Below are 18,660 nucleotides of genomic sequence, written 5' to 3' on the forward strand. Positions count from 1 at the left end.
AGGTTTCGGACAAACCTTCATCGGGGGTTGGCGAAACACCAGGGGTGAGCAGAATTATATACTCTTCAGCCAGTAGGAATACAGATTGCGAAAAAAATCAGCTGAATCTGTTGGCGTATGAACAAGCCTCACATGAGGTATTAGCATTTTGAGTGTTTTCATTTGTAATAACTTGCCTCATTCCACACACTTTCCCCACAGTCATTCTCATTGGCTTTGCAATGAAATATGCACATAGCATTGTAAATTGCATGAATATTTAAAATATACAAAGAGATTATGCATATGGTAGAATCTTTATATTAGGACAGATCTGCATTGTGACCGTCCATGAGATCTACCTTGGATTCCACAAGATTGATGATCGTCACGACAGCAATAACCTTTGCTATGTGGGTGCTAATATAAAAGAAAAAACAATAAATAGCGCAATAAAATAAAAGACAAAGTATCTAAGTCTATTTTTTTGGTTTATGTCAACAAGACTGAATGCATCTATTTATTTTGTTTGCACTGGTTTATGAAGCCTGTTTTCATAAACCAGTTGAAAATTTAAATGGTAGCCAAGTGAGCTGATCAGACACAATAAATATATAAAATATATTGCAGTATGTGATTGTAGAGTCCTTGGTCTGTACTCACCAGTTGTCAGAGGAAGCCGGAATGCTGCTGTTTCCGCACATCTTCACCTTTTATAATCTTGCCAAATAGTTTTGCTTTCATTTTTAACGTTTTACATCTGCAAAACTTTTGTTTCCTTAGCAGATGGACTTTTAAGTTATTCTTAGAATAGCTGAAGAAAGGCACATGTTCGTCAAAACGAAACTAGAAAAATAAAGGAACTGATGAAAAAACACTGGATATATTTTATTTTAATTAACTCAATGAGAAAAAGTATTTATAAACTTGTTAGGCGAGATTCACACATACAATTTAAAAAGACAAACAAAACATGGAGTGAACACGAAAGAGGGGAGCTATGTGCAGGTGGTTTATTATGGAGGCATCTGTGTGCTCTTCCCATAGATACAAATGACAGTCTGACGGTGGGTATAAAAACCCTAAACTCACTGCTTGATAGATTTTCTGTGAAGTTGTCAGTTCTGACCTTAGGACCCCAGGTAGGAGCATGACTTGTCTTCATAATATGGCTACACATAATCTCCTCAATTGAAACTATTCTCCTTTACTCATAGTTTTTAGTCTGCATTTCAAAACATGTAAAGGTTGCTTACCTGTTTTTATGCATAAAAAAAATACAAAAAATGCATAAAAATAACCTAGAGGAAAACTAACACAAACCAAAACACTGTATGTAAACATTCTCATATTTTGCTATAGACTTTTCTTAAAAAAAACCCATAAAACAACAGAGATGTAATAAAGTCAGTGTCTGATATTCCAGTTTTGGCCTAAGTACATGAGCATCTGAGCATTTCTTTTATCAGATGTTCGACATCCTATTTGGAAACCATGGGTGGAGAGAACGATTGGCCACTTATTGTCACTTTACCTGCTTCCACTCTTAGGCCGGAGTCACACTAGCGATAAATACAGACGAGTGCTATGGGAGAAAAAATCTCATAGCACTCGTCCCAATGTTAATCTATAGGTCAGCTTGCATAATCCGTTTTTTTCTCGCACGTGCGAGAGAAATCGCAGCATGCTGCGATTGTCAGCATTTCTTGGCCGAGACTCTCCAAAGCAAGTCTATGGGTGCGAGAAAAATAATAAATAATAATAATAATAATATTACACACAGACCATATGTGTGACTTGCGAGAAATACGCACCAGTGTCTTTTAGAAAAGCCAGCAATTCAGGTCCCACTCCCTATACTGTAAAATCACACTGACAGGTTAATAAAGAATAGATAGAATATATATATACGCATAGTATAAGTATATATGTACATATATATATGTCATTGACACACACACACACTTTTTTATATATATATATATATATATATATATATATATATATATATATATAAAGAAAAAAAAAGAACCGACCAGCACCTCCTAATGTGAACACGTGCAAGCTGCAAAAACTGCACAATATAGACAAAAAGAATACAGCAGCACATGTGCATGAATCTAGGCCATGTGGAAACACAGAAACACATTAAAATCATTCAATTTGGATAATAATCCTCAAAAATATTTTTTTAAAAACATTTTTTTTAAACTTACAGTAAGATGAAAATGGAGGTTCTTAGTGCACAAATTAGCCAATTCATGTAAGCCCTTCAACCATGGCAAGGTGACCTCCCCTGATGGGTCCCTGCTCTACCGTACATAAGCCACATCTGGGCCACCAGCCTACAATTTTGACCGCAATCAGCTCTACCTGCCCATAAATTGTAGGCTTAGCCCGGTAGTGACATGTTTGTCCAAAATTGTAGGCTGGTGGCCCAGAAGGGGCTTATGCACGGTAGAGCAGGGACCCATCAGGGGAGGTCACCTTGCCGTGGTTGATGGGCTTACATGAATTGGCCAATTTGTGCACTAAGAACCTTCATTTTCATCTTACTGTAAGTTTAAAAAAAATGTAAAAAAAAATATTTTTGAGGATTATTATCCAAATTGAATGCTTTTAATGTGTTTCTGTGTTTACACATGGCCTAGATTCATGCACATGTGCTGCTGTATTCTTTTTGTCTATATTGTGCAGTTTTTGCATCTTGCACGTGTTCACATTAGGAGGTGCTGGTCGGTTCTTTTTTTTTTCTCTATTTAGTTGCTGGATGCTAGCTGCCTCCAGTCTGATCTTGCACTCCTCCCATTGACCTTGCAGGTGGCCGCAATCAGCTCTACCTGCCCATACATTGTAGGCTTAGCCCGGTAGTGACATGCTTGTCCAAAATTGTAGGCTGGTGGCCCAGAAGCGGCTTATGTACGGTAGAGTAGGGAACCATCAGGGGAGGTCACCTTGCTGTGGTTGATGGGCTTACATGAATTGGCCAATTTGTGCACTAAGAACCTTCATTTTCATCTTACTGTAAGTTTTAAAAAAATTTTCTGAAAAAAATATTTTTGAGGATTATTACCCAAATTAAATGGTTTTAATGTGTTTCTGTGTTTCCAAATGGCCTAGATTCATGCACATATGCTGCTGTATTCTTTTTGCCTATATATATATATTTATATATTTTTTTTTTTCAGAGAGATATATATAGTAGATTCGGTTAAAATTCAATTGCTGGCTTCTGGAAAATCATTACAGAACCCGACATGAAATAACACATGATTTACATACAGTAAACCATTTCATTTCATGTCTTTAACTAATAATTAGATTAGTGTATGTGTGTAAAATTTGGAACATGTAGGTGTTAAATTAACAGGTGTATTCCTGGAAAAAAATTGCATGGGCTCCAGCGCAATTTTCTCTGCCAGAGAGGGAAAGCCAGTGACTGAGGGCAGATATCAATAGCCTAGGAAGGGACCATGATTATTGCACCACCCCCTGGTACAAACATCTGTCTCCAGCCACCCCAGAAAAGGCGCATCTGTAAGATGTGCCTGTCCTGGCACTTAGCCTCTCTATTCCCACTGCCTTTAGCAGTGACATGTGGGTTAATAAGGGGTTAATGTCACCTTGCAATTGAAAGGTGACATTAAGCCGGGTTAATAATGGAGAGGTGTCAATAAAACACCTATCCATTATTCATCCAATAGTATGAAAGGGTTAAAAAATACACAGACATTAATTAGAAAATATTTTAATGAAATAATGACACACAGTGTTTGACCAAATTTATTACACAGCCAATCCAACTGAAAATCTCACCATACGGATGCCATACGGATGTCACACGGACATCACTCGGATGCTTAGATGCGAGAAAATCGCATCCTCGCATTGTATACGGATGACATACAGATCACTCTCCATGAAACATTTGTGCGATTCTCATCCGTGAAAAACGGACAAATTTTTTATACGTTGTGTGAGACTCCAGCCTAATGACACTCCAGGCTTTCTATGACACTTTGGAGTGTGACTGTGACAATTTGGTGCTCAATCAGTAATATGAGTATTTATGAAGTCAGATACTGACAGCAGATGAGAAGGTCTAATCCTAGTTCCCAAATTTTTTATTAGTTCATCCTACAGGTGTTCGAAAGGGTTGAGATCAGGGTACCCTGAATGACATTGACCCACACAACGATGCTGCTGCTGGGTGGGAAATGGTGCCGAGCCAAGTTTTTTCTCTTTTTTTGAAAATATCGAATCACATCTCAAATTGTTCAAATTTGCAAGTAGGACATATGGGTGTAATAGGGACCTTAAAGAGATTGTCAGACCCTGAAATTCAATTTTTCTCTTTAACTAATCTGTGCTGTATTGTAATATACAACACTCCTGTACATTTTGTTTTTTGTTTCTACCTTTCGTTACTCCTGAATTTCACTTCATTCCCTGCACCCAATTTGTTTACATTGGGCTCTGAAAACCTGGCAACAGACTGGGCTTTTTTTTGTAAGCTCACAGCCAAAGGTAGCCCTGCATTTTTCCTCAGTGTCCAGCACCACCCTCTGCCCGCCCTCTGCACACTCATTAGATGCTATTATTTCATCCTCTCCCTGTCCACTGCACATTCATTGGCTGTTACTATCTGCCCCAGTGCCACCCTCTGCCCACCCACTCATTGACTGCATCTGTCCTAGCGCCACATTCTGTCCACCCAATACCCACTCATTAGCGGTATCTGCCCCAGCACTGACCTCTATCATTCTTCCCAGCATTGGAAATGACAGAGGAGCAATCCTGCATCCTTATCTGTAGTACAATAATCTACCCCACATCACAATAGCTAGAATAATTAACCCCAATTGCTTGTATGTAAGGTATACTGTCATGCAGCTCTCACCTGGGGGCGGGACCCTGCGCCCGACGTCACCACTTCCGGCGCCACGGCCGCTCCGGGGGTCCCATCAGGTGCGCACATGCACCTCTCGTACTTAGTTCCATAGCTGCACAACGTTGCTAGTGCGCATGTGCGCTCTTCTCAATTCTAGCTGCAGCCTTGCCCTCACTATGTTCCTGGAGGACCTGACCCGGCAGTCCCTGTGCTCCTGCCCTATATTAGGCTACCTCTTCCTATGGGAGGTGCCTGATTATTGTTGTGCTTCCTGGCTTGGTCTGCTTGGTCCTTGCCTGGCTGTGCGCTGTATTCGGGTCCTCTGCCTTGTGTGCCGTTCCTGTACTCTGCCTAGTGCTCCATTCCTGTACTCTGTCTGCCGTGCTTCCTAGCACATGCTCCGTTCATACGCTCTGCTCTGTGCTCTGTTGTGCTTCTCAGCACACCTTCTGTCTAGCCTTGCACTCAGGCGTGCTCCCTGCGCAGGCTCTGTCTTACTCTGCACTCAGGCGCGCTTCCCAGCGGGCGCTCTCTCTAACTCTGTACTCAGGCATGCTCCTTTGCATGTGCCCTGCTTTGCTCGCACCCGGGCGTGCTTGTCTGTGCACGCCATACGTGCTCTCGTGTAACTGCCTTGCACTATCCTGTGTCTAGCGCACTCTCGTGTACATGCCTTGTATTGTCTTGTACTCTCCGTGCTTCCATACACTTGTCCTGTATTGTTCTATAGCTTGCATGTCCCTGTGTCCACGCTTTGCACATTCCCTGTTGCTAGACACACTCACTCGTGTCTCCTGTGAGCCGGCCACCTGGTTCCAGCAGTCATGGTACCTCACTCCCTTGGGCTTGCCCCTGACGCTCCCTGTATAGGGGTGGTCCTCACTAGGTCAGCTCGTCCTAGGTGGGTTGGTGCCACGACCCAGAAGGTCCACTCCAGGAGTTGTCATATATAGCTAGATTAGGTATAAAATATAACTTTTATTTAGATAAATATAAAAATGCAAAACAAAATTGTGCAAACACTAAAGTGCAAGGTGCAAAAAGTGCCACGGCATCACACCCACAGTGGTGAAATAGCCATCACATGTCCCCACATCATTCCGACATAGGAATACTGTGAAGTGAAAAATCTATAGTCGTGTGTGTGAAAGAGTTTAAATATGTGTGATTGTGTATCGACAGTATGTATGTTAGCCCACATACAAACCTCAGCTGCTGCAGAACATCATAAAATAATAATAATTAATAATAATAAATTTTATTTCTATAGCGACGACATATTCCGCAGCACTTTACATTTCAGAGGGGACATGTACAGACGATAGACAATACAGCATAACAATGATCACATAGATCATAACAGATACCAAGAGGAATGAGGGCCCTGCGCGCAAGCTTACAGTCTATGAGGAAAGAGGTAGACACGAAAGGTGGGTGGTAACAACTGCCTTGATTGTTTGGACCAGCCATAATGTTTAGTGTGTAACAATACAGACACAGAGGGCTAATGGATGCATAAAGCATGTGGGAACATGATGCAGGGAACCTAGTTATGGTAAAACTTTTGACTGTGCCACACAGGGATAGTTAGTTTAATGTGTTGAGGAGATAGGCCAGTCTGAATAAATGCGTTTTCAGGGCACGCTTAAAATTGTAGGGATTGGGGACTAATTGTATTGACCTGAGAAGTGCATTCCAAAGAATTGGCGCAGCACGTGTATAGTCTTGGAGACGGGAGTGGGAGGTTCTGATTATTGAGGATGCTAACCTCAGAGCATCAGCAGAATGGAGGGCATGGGTAGGGTGGTAGACTGAAACGAGGGAGGAGATGTAGGGTGGTGCTGAGCCATGGAGAGCTTTGTGGGTGAGGGTAATAAGCTTGCACTGAATTCTGGAGTGGATGGGTAGCCAGTGTAATGACTGGCACAAGGTAGAGGCATCGGTGTAATGATTGGTGAGGAATATGTTCCTGGCTGCAGCATTCAAGACAGATTAGAGGGGGGAGACTTTGGTAAGAGGGAGACCGATTAGAAGAGAGTTACAATAGTCGAGACGAGAATGAATAAGAGAAACAGTAAGAGTTTTTGCAGAGTCAAAAGTATGAAAAGGTCGAATTCTAGAAATGTTTTTGAAATGCAGATAAGAAGAGCGAGCCAGTGATCGGATGTGGGGGGCAAAGGAAAGCTTGGAGTCAAGTATGACCCCGACAGTGGGCATGTTGCTGGGGAGTAATAGTAGAACCACACACAGAAATGGCAATGTCGGGTATAGGTACATTAGTAGAGGGAGGAAACACAAGGAGTTCAGTCTTTGACAGGTTCAGTTTCACATATAGTGAGGACATGATGTTAGACACAGCGTTTAGACAATCGCTGGTGTTTTCTAAAAAGGCAGGCGTGATGTCAGGAGGAGAAGAGTATAATTGGGTGTCATCAGCATAGACATGGTACTGGAAACCAAATCTACTGATTGTTTAACTAATAGGGGCAGTGTACAAGGAGAAGAGGAGGGGGCCTAGGACTGATCCTTGAGGAACTCCAATAGTAAGGGGAAGATGAGAGGAGGAGGAACCAGCAAAAGATACAGTAAAGGAGCGGTCAGAGAGATAGAAGAGAACCAGGAGAGAACGGTGTCCTTGATGTCGATGGAGCGGAGCATAGTGAGGAAGAGCTGATGATCCACAGTGTCGAATGCTGCAGAGAGATCCAAGAGAATTAGCATGGAGTAGTGACCATTAGATTTCGCTGTTAGTAGATCATTAGAGACTTTAGTGAGGGCAGTTTCAGTAGAGTGTAAAGAGCTTAAACCGGATTGGAGAGGGTCGAGAAGAGAGTTATCAGAGAGACAGCGGATCAGACGGGAGTGGACCAGGCGTTCCAGGAGTTTAGAGATGAAGGGAAGATTAGAGGCAGGTCTATAGTTAGCGACACAGTTTTGGTCGATAAAAAACACCTCAGCTGCAACAAAACCTCATAATACACTTCTTTGCTACTGCAGAACATCATAATACACACCTCAACTGCTGCAGAACATCATAATACATCTTAGCTGTAAATCCAATTGGCTGAGTGTTGCCACTGTTGACTTAGGGTACTGTCACACTTAGCGATGCACCAGCGATCCCGACCAGCGATATGACCCGGTCAGGATCGCTGGTGTATCGCTAAGTGGTCGCTAGGGAGCTGCCACACAGGCAGATCTCACCAGCGACATAGCAGGGGTGGGGGTCGCTACTTACCTGTCAGACGAGGCGATCCTGACGTCCTCCCGCCCGCGTCCACGTGTCGCTCGTCGGCGCCACAGGAAGCCCAGCAGGAAGCTGACGACGAGAAACGGCCCTGGCCGTTCTCGCGCGATCAACGATAACCAGCGGGGAGCCGGTCGGAGGTATCAGACATAGCGATATCGCTAGCAATATCACTGGTACGTCACAAAAACCAGTGACGTTACAGCGATATTGCTAGCGATATCGCTTAGTGTGACAGGCCCTTTACACTGTGTGTTGGCATGGGGAAGCTGGAGGCGGTGGGAGGGTCTAGCAGAGCCTGAGAGCGTGGTGTCTGTTGTGACATTGCGTTCAGTCTCTGCCAGACAAGAAAATTCTAGAGAGCTGGTTTACATCCCCAAGTGTGGTATCTAGGCAACAGTACAGAATGCTGACAGAGAGTATATTAAAAACTGTCATTCTGCAACCTAGGTGTTATGCTCCTAGGTGTTACGCTCCAAGGTGGCAGACGTGGTACGTACCCTGGAGAGGCATGACTAAGCAGTTACCATGGTGTTCGCTGGAGCCTCTAGTGGTGAGGTCAGACTTATGCGGCAGGTAGCAACCAGGTGATGCTCCAGGGTGACGTCTGGCAGTAGCTGCTGACCTCATTTTCAGATAAAGAAAGACAGCCACTAGGGACAAGTTAAGTCAGGTTGGTTTCTTGGGACAAATTCTGACAGTACAGCCACTGGGGATACGTTCTCACTATGCGCACAGGATGGCCATTGGAACAGGTTCTCCCAGTGCAGACAGGACGGTCACAGGTACATGTTCACACGGTGCGGACTGGATGGCCACAAAGTTAGGTTCACAGTTCTGGCCTGGGTATTCAGCCCGGGGCATACACTTTGAACCCCCCTACTGGGCACTCTGCTAGTTTTAGTCCTTTTGCTTTCTTTGATTTTTTATGCTGTTTTTATTTTTGTTATTAATAAAGCATTATGTTATTAATGGATCTCTTTGGTCGTCTGGATATTTTCATGTTAGTCCAAATTTGAGTTTACAGATTAACAGATCACAGGTCCTCTGGAGTCTACGCAGCCATTCACATGAGTTGTGCAGATTTATTGCTTCTTAAGGGCATGTCACACTAAGAGATATCGCTAGCAATATCGCTGTAACTAGTGACGTTATAGCGATATTGCTAGCGATATCGCTGTCTGATACTTACCTACGACCGGCTCCCCCGCTGGTTATCGCTGATCGCGCGAGAACGTCCAGGACTGTTTCTCGTCGTCAGCTTCCTGCGGCGCTTCCTGCTGTGACGACGAGCGATGCGTGGAGCCGCGCGGGAGGACGCAGGATCGCCTGGTGTGACAGGTAAGTAGCGACCCCCGTCCCCAGCGATGTCGCTAGTGAGATCTGCCTGTGTGGCAGCTCACTAGCGACCACTTAGCGATGTACCAGCGATCCTGACCGCGTCATATCGCTGGTCGGGATCGCTGGTACATCGCTAAGTGTGACAGTACCTTTATGGTATGGAAGGGATTAAGAGTTCCTGGATTAAATCTACTGAGATTTTAAAAGGCTTTGGTTTCAGCTGCTGCTCATTGGGACCACTCCCCTTCATAACTTAAACCCACTCTTGGCTTCCTCTCTTGCCAGCAATAGAGTATCTATCCTGACCCTGACTTATCTGGAGAAATACATTCCTGGAGAAGCTGTTGTATCTTCCATTGAAGCCATGGAGTTCTATTTGGTTATGTGTTTCCCCTGTTTGTCTCCTTCCCTGTGTTGTCTAGTCGTAGTAGTAAGACAAGCATCTTGCTACCCATCTCATTAGCCAGAGTCAAATTTCAAAAAACTGACCGTCACATCCAAGCATAAACTAAGTGTGAACAGGTGCTTAACCTAGTCACCAACTCATATAAACTCAAACAAAAAAGAAAGCACTCTGTAGCTCTATAGCATGCAAACATTAAATATGAAAAATGAATTGCATTACTGCATTAGAAATATGAAAAACTGAGAAAGCTTAGTGCAAAAAATGGCCAATTTATGTGTACCTGGAAGCCACGTTAAGGCGTTTCTCGTTTTCCAGGACCCTAACCTAATGCCAATCCTCACTTAGACTTAAGTCTTCAGCTGTATGGGAACTTTAACGTGGCTTCCAGGTACACATAAATTGGCCATTTTATGCACTAAGCTTTCTCAATTTTTCATATTTCTAATGGAGTAATGCAATTAATTTTTCATATTTCATGTTTGCATGCTATGGCGCTACAGAGTGCTTCCTATTTAGTTTGAGTGTATATGAGTTGGTGACTCTAGGTTAAGCACCTGTTCACACTTAGTTTATGCTTGGATGTGATGGTCAGTTTTTTGAAATTTGTATTCATTAACCTTCTGACTGAGCACTCCACCTCTTAACGACAAGCGTTTTTAAATCACAGCAGGGCCACCACCCCTCCACAGAAATATAGATTTCAGTCTAAGGAGAGGATTTACATAGGTTCCCATACAGATGAAGACTTAAGTCTAAGTGAGGATTGGCATTAGGTTAGGGTCCTGGAAAATGAGAAACGCCTTAAAGTGGCTTCCAGGTACACATAAATTGGCCATTTTATGCGCTAAGCTTTCTGAATTTTTCATATTACTAATGCAGTAATGCAATTCATTTTTCATATTTCATGTTTGCATGCTATGGCGCTACAGAATGCTTCCTTTTTTATTAGCCAGAGTCAAGCCCAGAGTCAGCCATGACAGGCATGTGACAGCGCACGGGAGAAAGGACCAATCTACGGCAATAGGGAGGGCACTGTTGAGGGATTACCATATCTCCCTCTCCCTATCGTCAGGGCCCTCCCTTTCCTGTTTCCCCCTCTCCCTTTGCACCGCTCACTGGGCATCTCCCTACCCTGATGAGACAGTACCAGACATTTTATATTATGAAGATGTCAGCTACTATTACACATGTGCATACCAGGAGAACTAAAACCAACAAGTCAAATATCACAGGTCTACAAATATAAAAGGAAAAAAAAACTGGGTAAAAGTGGATTCACTCTACGCTGCTGAATAACTGAGGGTTCGGATATACATTATACAGCGCAGAATGAATCCATGTTTAGGCTATGTGCACACGCGAGGAATTGCCGCGGAAATTTCCCGCTGCAGGGAGTTGCGGAATTCCCGCTAAAAACTAGCGTTTTGCAAGCTTAATTAGCTTCCAGAATGCTAGCATTTTCCAAGCGATCTGTACCATAGCTTGGAAAACTGATTGACAGGTTGGCCACACTTTTCAAACATAGTGTTTGACAAGTGTGACCAACTTTTTACTATTGAGGCTGCCTATGCATCAGTAGTAAAAAGATATAATGTTAAAAATAATAAAAAAAAATCGTGATATTCTAACCTTCCGGCATCCCCTGCAGCATTCCTGATCGTCACGATGCTCCTGGCAAGTCCCAGCGATGCCTTGTGACAATGACCCCAGATGATGTAGCATCACGCAAGACCGCTATGTCATCACAGGTCATTGTCGCAAGGCATCACTGCGAACGGGATTTGCCGGGAGCATCGCTGAGGCCTGGGAACGCTGCAGGGACGCCGGAAGGTGAGAATATCACGATTTTTTATTTTAATTCTTTTTTAGCAGGTATATGGCACCCAGGGTTTGGAGGACAGTCTCCTCTCCTCCAGACCCTGGGTATCATCTGCACATTTTCTGCTTACTTTGCGCATGGTGGGCATAGCCACATGCGGAAAGTTTAAGCGGAACAATGCATTCCTATGTCTGCGGAATCCCCGCGATTCCGCACAACGAATGAGCCTGCTACGCATTTTTCCACGATGTGACAGCGCCATGGAAAAATACACAGCATTAGCACAGCATGTGCGGCATGCCATTGAATACAATGGGTTGCATTGTGCAAGCGTTTTCGCATCGTTTTGGTGGCAAAAAACGTGGCAAAAACGCATAAAATCTGCAAAGTGTGCACATAGCCTTACCCAATTTTTTTTCTTTTGGTTGGTCATCAGTAGATCTGCTACAGCGAATAATGTTATAAGCCATATTTTGGCTCCATTTGGTGAGTATAATCTAATGTGTTAAACTATCTGAATCCCGGATAAGACCTTATTTGCGCTATTTCTCCAATAGTCTCTATAGGTATACAAATATAGAAGTGAGAACATTAGTGGCTATACATATTCAGGTAAGCCACTGAAGTTTAAAAATCGTAGGAAGTGTAGGTGTCCCAAAAATGCACTGTAGAAATAGGAAAACACAAGAGGATATTTTCCAGGATAAAATTAGGCTTACCAATAATTAAAATCTAATAAACTTCATTAAGTACAATTGATAAAAACAGCAATGTACATAGAATCGTAGAGTTGGAAGGGACCTCCTGGGCCATCTGGTCCAACCCCCTGCTCAAAGCAGGATTCGCTAAATCATCCCAGACAGATGTCTGTCCAGCCTCTGTTTGAAGACTTCTATTGAAGGAGAACTCACCACCTCTCGTGGCAGCCTGTTCCACACATTGATCACTCTAACTGTCAAAAAGTTTTTTCTAATATCTAATCTGTGTCTCCTCCCATTCAGTTTCATCCCATTGCTTCTAGTCTTTCCTTGTGCAAATGAGAATAAAGATGATCCTTCTACAATGTGACAGCCCTTGAGATATTTGTAGACAGCTATTAAGTCTCCTCTCAGTCTTCTCTTCTGCAAGCTAAACATTCCCAAATCCTGCAACCTTTCCTCATAAGACAGGGTTTGCAGACCGGTCACCATTCTGGTCGCTGTTTTCTGAACTTGCTCCAGTATGTTGATGTCTTTTTTAAAATGTGGTGCCCAAAACTGGGCACAGTATTCCAGATGAGGTCTGACCAAAGAGGAGTAGAGGGAAATAATGACTTCACGTGATCTAGACTGTATGCTTCTGTTAATACATCCTAGAATTGCATTTGCCTTTTTTTGCTGCTGCATCACACTGTTGACTCATATTCAGTCTATGATCAATTAGTATACCCAAGTCTTTTTCACATGTGCTGTGGCTTAGCCCTATTCCTCCCATTTTGTATATGCCTTTTTCATTTATATGTCAGATAAATCCGACAATGAAGACAAGGATTAAAATTAGTGGAAGAGCACCCATGGGTACCCCATTAATACAAAGTATAATGTATAAATCACAGGTGAATATGGAGTAAAAGTAAGTATGAATCAATATTCAAAAAAATTAATAATATACCTATGTGAAGGTTTCAATACCAAGAAAAGTTAGTGTAGCCCACGGGGAGGTAAAGCAAAACAAATGTGGATTGGCTGTTGTGCTAAGTTTACCCATCAAACATCCGACGCGCCTTTCACAAGTGCTAGTGACCCCTGATGCATTTGTGAAACATGCTTTTCGTGTTATTGAAATCGCAGATTAATATAGAATAAAAGTAAATCTGAATCAACGTTCAAAAATATATAAACATAAACCTATGTGAAGGTTTCAATACCAAGAAAAGCAAGTATATTTTTCTGTCATTTATACATTATACCTTGTATTAATGGGTTACCCACAGGTGCTCACCCACTAATTATAATCCTTGTCTGTACTTCTGAATTTATCTGTACACTTTTTCTATTTTTATTAATTGTACTTAAATAACTTTATTATATTTTAATTACTAGTATGACTAATTTTGTCCTGGCACAAGACCCCTTTTTTGCTGTATATACAGTATCCAGCAGAAAGCAATATTATATTCTCTTTTAAATAAAAGAATAATAACACATAATGGAAATTTTAAAAAATGTGAAGATGGACTAATGGGAGATATTTATAACTAAAATGTTATCACTAAAAGCGTCATCAAGCAAAATAATTAAAATTAGCATGTGACCAGACCAGTCTATCAGCCTTCAGTAAAAATGCAGCTTTCCCATGTGAGGGGTTTTAATTGGAGGAAGTTAATTAACTGGTCTGGTCATAATGTCCTCCATCTGCAGAAATTTTATGGACAGAAGGGCTTATACAATTTGTGCTGAAAACTTCACTAATAGGAGAAAGTGACCAATGCCTTTTTACTAAAGGAGGGCACATCTGCTTCGTAATGGTTTATTGGCTTAAGGATATCATAGCTGCTTGTAAATGGTTAATTAACTAGAGAAGAATATAGTTGTATAATATAGAGATATGAATCTCTCACTATATACAAACATGGCTCTCAGCATCTACAATGAAGTTATTATAACCTACCTTTATGGTTATTTTTGAAACATCCAGGACAGGAGAGTTATTGGTGGAAGAGAACTGGAACGACGATCGTTTTGCGCTTGTGCGCTTCAACAGGTCCTATGGGAGGGAGGAACTGACGAGGTATACACCTGTCACAGGTGAAAACACCTCCTGCCTCCTCCTGATACGCAATGCAGGCTTAATTGAATATGCCTACTACAATAAAAAATGTTGCAAATCCAAAACAAAACATTAAAATGAACATTTCAGCACAGAGAAAATGTTATTGGGCTATTACAAAAAAACTGACATGTCTATTCTGTCATTAAACCCCGTTGGACCCAATGCACCAGTGCGCATGATCCATCTTGCCTCCCTTCTTAATAGCAGCTTATGGAGGTCACCTCTCTGTTCTGGTAACGCAACCAGCTCCAAGCCCGCAAAATGTAGTGACTCTGCATTACCCCCGTTGACTTTTCTCATACGTTTTATCAAACGCAGGACTCCTTTTCCAGTGCGGATCGAGTTAAAATGTTCCCTGAATCTGACAAACAAAGGTCGGATTGTTTTTCCAATGTAAAAATACTTACATGGACAAAACATTACGTACACCAGATAATTGGTTTTACAGGTGATGAAATCACAAACATAATGCGAGATGGGACCAATCTGTAAATGATTACCTGTCATATGAAAGGGACAAAAAGAGCAATGTCCACGATTGTGAATGCCTTTTGGGGTACTTGTTCTCAACCAGCCCCTCTGATCATTCTTAACCCGATTCCGCACTAAAATATCCCTCAGACTAGTCGAACGTCTACATGCAAAAAGAGGACCTCTTTGCCACCATTTCTGATATGACACCATCTTTTTCAAGCATATGCCAATTTTTCCAGATTATAGACCGAATGCCATTGTCCATAGGACCAAATTTAAAGCTGAAAACAAGTCTTTTCTCTTTTTTCTGCTTGTTTTTTTGTTGATCCACACCGAGACTACCATTTAAATGGTTCTGAGAGATATTAACCGTTCTATCCAAGGCTAAATCTAAGGTCGATTTAGGATATCCTCTTTTTTGGAATCTTTGATAAATATCCAAAGATTGTCTTTTAAAACCGTCTGGGCTGCTATTAATTCTCTTGACTTTCATAAATTGGCTGTACAGTAATTATTGTTTAGTATAATAAGGATGAGCACTATTAAAATGTAAGAGGGCAATGCCTGACGACGGTTTTCGGTAAACCTCAGTGACAAGGGATCCCTCCTGTATTTTAATACTGACATCCAAAAATTCCAGCGAAGATCCCCCAAATTTGGATGTAAATTTCATATTCATATCGTTGGAACGGTTCAGCTGCTCCCCAAAATTCATGAAGGTCTCCTCAGAACCGTCCCACACCACGTAGACATCGTCCACAAATCATAAATAAAGTTTTATGTGTTTCAAATATTCGTTCCTTGAAGAATACACATACCTTTCCTCAAAAACTGCGAGGAATAAATTTGCAAAAGTACATGCCACCGGGGTCCCCATCACGGTACCCAGTTTGTATATACCATGTATCACCAAATTTAAAGGCAATGTTTTCAAGTATGAAATACAGACCTTCCCCCACAAAATTTACAAAATCTAATCCCTTTTCTGTATTAATCAAGACAGAATCATAGAATCGTAGAGTTGGAAGGGACCTCCTGGGCCATCTAGTCCAACCCCCTATTCAAAGCAGGATTCGCTAAATCATCCCAGATAGATCTAAGAGCCTCCATTCCTTCCTTTTGTGGTATACGAATGTACAGACTCTCCACATCTATGGAGGCCAGAAAAAAAATTTTCTGCCAAAGTCATGAATTCATTTTAAAAACTCATTAGTATTCTTTATGTACGAAGGACTGTCCCGGAGCAACGGATGCAGCAGCCAGTCCATGTACTGGGAAAAAGGTTCCGTTAAGGAACCAATCCCAGATACAATGGGACGGCCTGGAGGAGATATCAGTGATTTATGTGTCTTAGGAATGTAATACCAAGTGTTTACGGGGAAATTCGGGCGAAAGTTTTTCTGCCTTCTTTTTAGTAAATATACCCAGTTCTACTTGTTTCATGAGAAGCGACCGCAATTCACATATGAACATGAATGTGGGGTTCTGCTGCAATTTACAATATGTGGTGGCATCTGATAATTGTTTATTTGCCTCTATTAGATAGTGTTTTAGGTATTAGAACGGTATTTCCACCCTTGTCTGCTGTTCTGACAATGGTATCAGACCAGCTTTTAATGTCACATAAAGCTTGTTCTTCTGCAGTAGATAAGTTGGTGGGTAATTCTGGATAGATCAAAGCTTCTATATCTTTGATGACTTTTTCCTCAAACAGGTCTATTATGTTACCCAGGGACACTGGTAGCATGTAAGATGTCTTGACACCCCCCAAAACAGAGCTGAGGGCACTGGCTTTGATGCCCTTGAGGGAACCTCAGATGGTGTGGCCAAACTTAATAAAAACTCAGCATCTGTCCTGATACCAGACAATGAACACTCTGGGCCACTGTCTACTACAAAACCTAATGGACCAACGTGGCAAGGGGTTTCACCCTCTGGAGGGGCAGAATCAATTTGATGTGAAGACGCAAAGGATTTATAAAGATGTATTTTTCTCACAGCCTTGAACAAGTCTATTTTAAAATCCGTGAAATCAAAATCATCCAGAAGGCAATAGCCTAGTCCCTTAGACAGAATTGAAAGATGTGCAGCATTTAAAGTATGGTCCGTAAGGACCAGGTCTCATGGAGACAGTACAGACATAATATCCTTTGGACAACACGGTGATTAACCTAATGGACCATACTGTAAATATTGCACATCTTTCACTTCTGTCTAAGGGACTAGGCTATTGCCTTCTGGATGATTTTGTCTTTTTCATGAGTGGGCACCCAGGAGTCTGATTTGGGCAATCCAATATAGCGGATTGGATTTGTACAATTAATCCAGCATATGTGCTGCAGTGGTGCAGATCATTTTGTCTTGCTTGGCATAACCTACCTTTATGGATTCTTTATCTAGCTTCCTCCTCTTCTTAATGCTTCATAATATAACGGACTCCTTGCAACAAAACAACATAAAATCCCCATTCAGAATGAAGTTAAACTTCAGCACAGATTTCCCTAGGTGTGTACAACCTGTCCACCATCTCTATGCACAGAACTAGCTCAGATGCAGGAAGTCTTACAAAGCTGTCAAAATAGTGGAACAGCAGAGAGCCCGACTTCAGAAGATATGCTGCAGCAACCGGCAGTATCCACTGACCATTGTACGAGGTTGCTGTGGTCCATGCCATACATTGCTTATATTCTTTAACTGCAGGAGCAGATTTCATCTGATTGACAGTGTTCCTGGTTGTTGGAATCTCACATTTATGACCTATTCCAACGGTAGGTCATCAATTGTTTAGTCTTGGACAACCCCTTTACTTACCAAATTCGGGAGGAAGAATTTTACTTTTCCAAATCAAATATATGAGAAAACTTTTACATTTTGGTCTTTGAGATTTTAAAATTTCCCTGGAAGTGATAGATCCCCTGTAAGGGTAGCAATACCATTTATGGTGATGCCACCATGATTTATGAAGACACAGAGATTACTTATAAGTTTTATTGATATTTTGGATGAGTGTAATTGAGTATTATATGCATAGTCAATAGCAGACATAGTGGATAAGTGAATATTTGAGCACTGAGGGTTTACTCATCATCCTCTGTATACATTGAAAGAAACCTCTGCAGAAATTTATGCACAGAAAATGGCGGAGATCGAGCAATTCCGACAACTTTGATCCTTTTTGGATCCCAAATACAATCTTCTTCTAATCCGCTGCTCACCATGCCACAGTACTCAGGCACCCAGGCAGTATCATACCCTTTCTCATGCCAACGTTTCTGAAGTGGATGGTCTTGGTATTTTATCATCTTTACTCTGCCCACATTCACCCTCAGCCTCAAGATGACCTGATTCCATCGATCTTCCAAAGGATACCGTGCGGCTTTCTCTATATCTCTGCTGACATAGACTCCTGGCCCTAACATGCCATTACTTGACCTCTTAAAACCATTCTGAATAATCTGCAAGGCTGCCTCCATTGTGGTGCCATGGTACATCTTATAAATCATTCCATTTCTTGGGATATCATTGCTGTTGAGTCTGAATTCATGGAAGTTAGGTAGGGTCTCTGCTTCCCAAAAATCTTCATCAAATGCATAAGCCATGTTCCCTAAAAAATATATATTTATTAGGCTCATATTATAAAGCTATTGTATTTGCCTAAAACTACACGTTTGAAGACATCGGCAGGCAGATAT

Source organism: Dendrobates tinctorius, unplaced genomic scaffold (genome assembly GCF_039654945.1).
Source record: "Dendrobates tinctorius isolate UK_male_01 unplaced genomic scaffold, ASM3965494v1 ptg000086l, whole genome shotgun sequence".
Taxonomy (NCBI): Eukaryota; Metazoa; Chordata; class Amphibia; order Anura; family Dendrobatidae; genus Dendrobates; species Dendrobates tinctorius.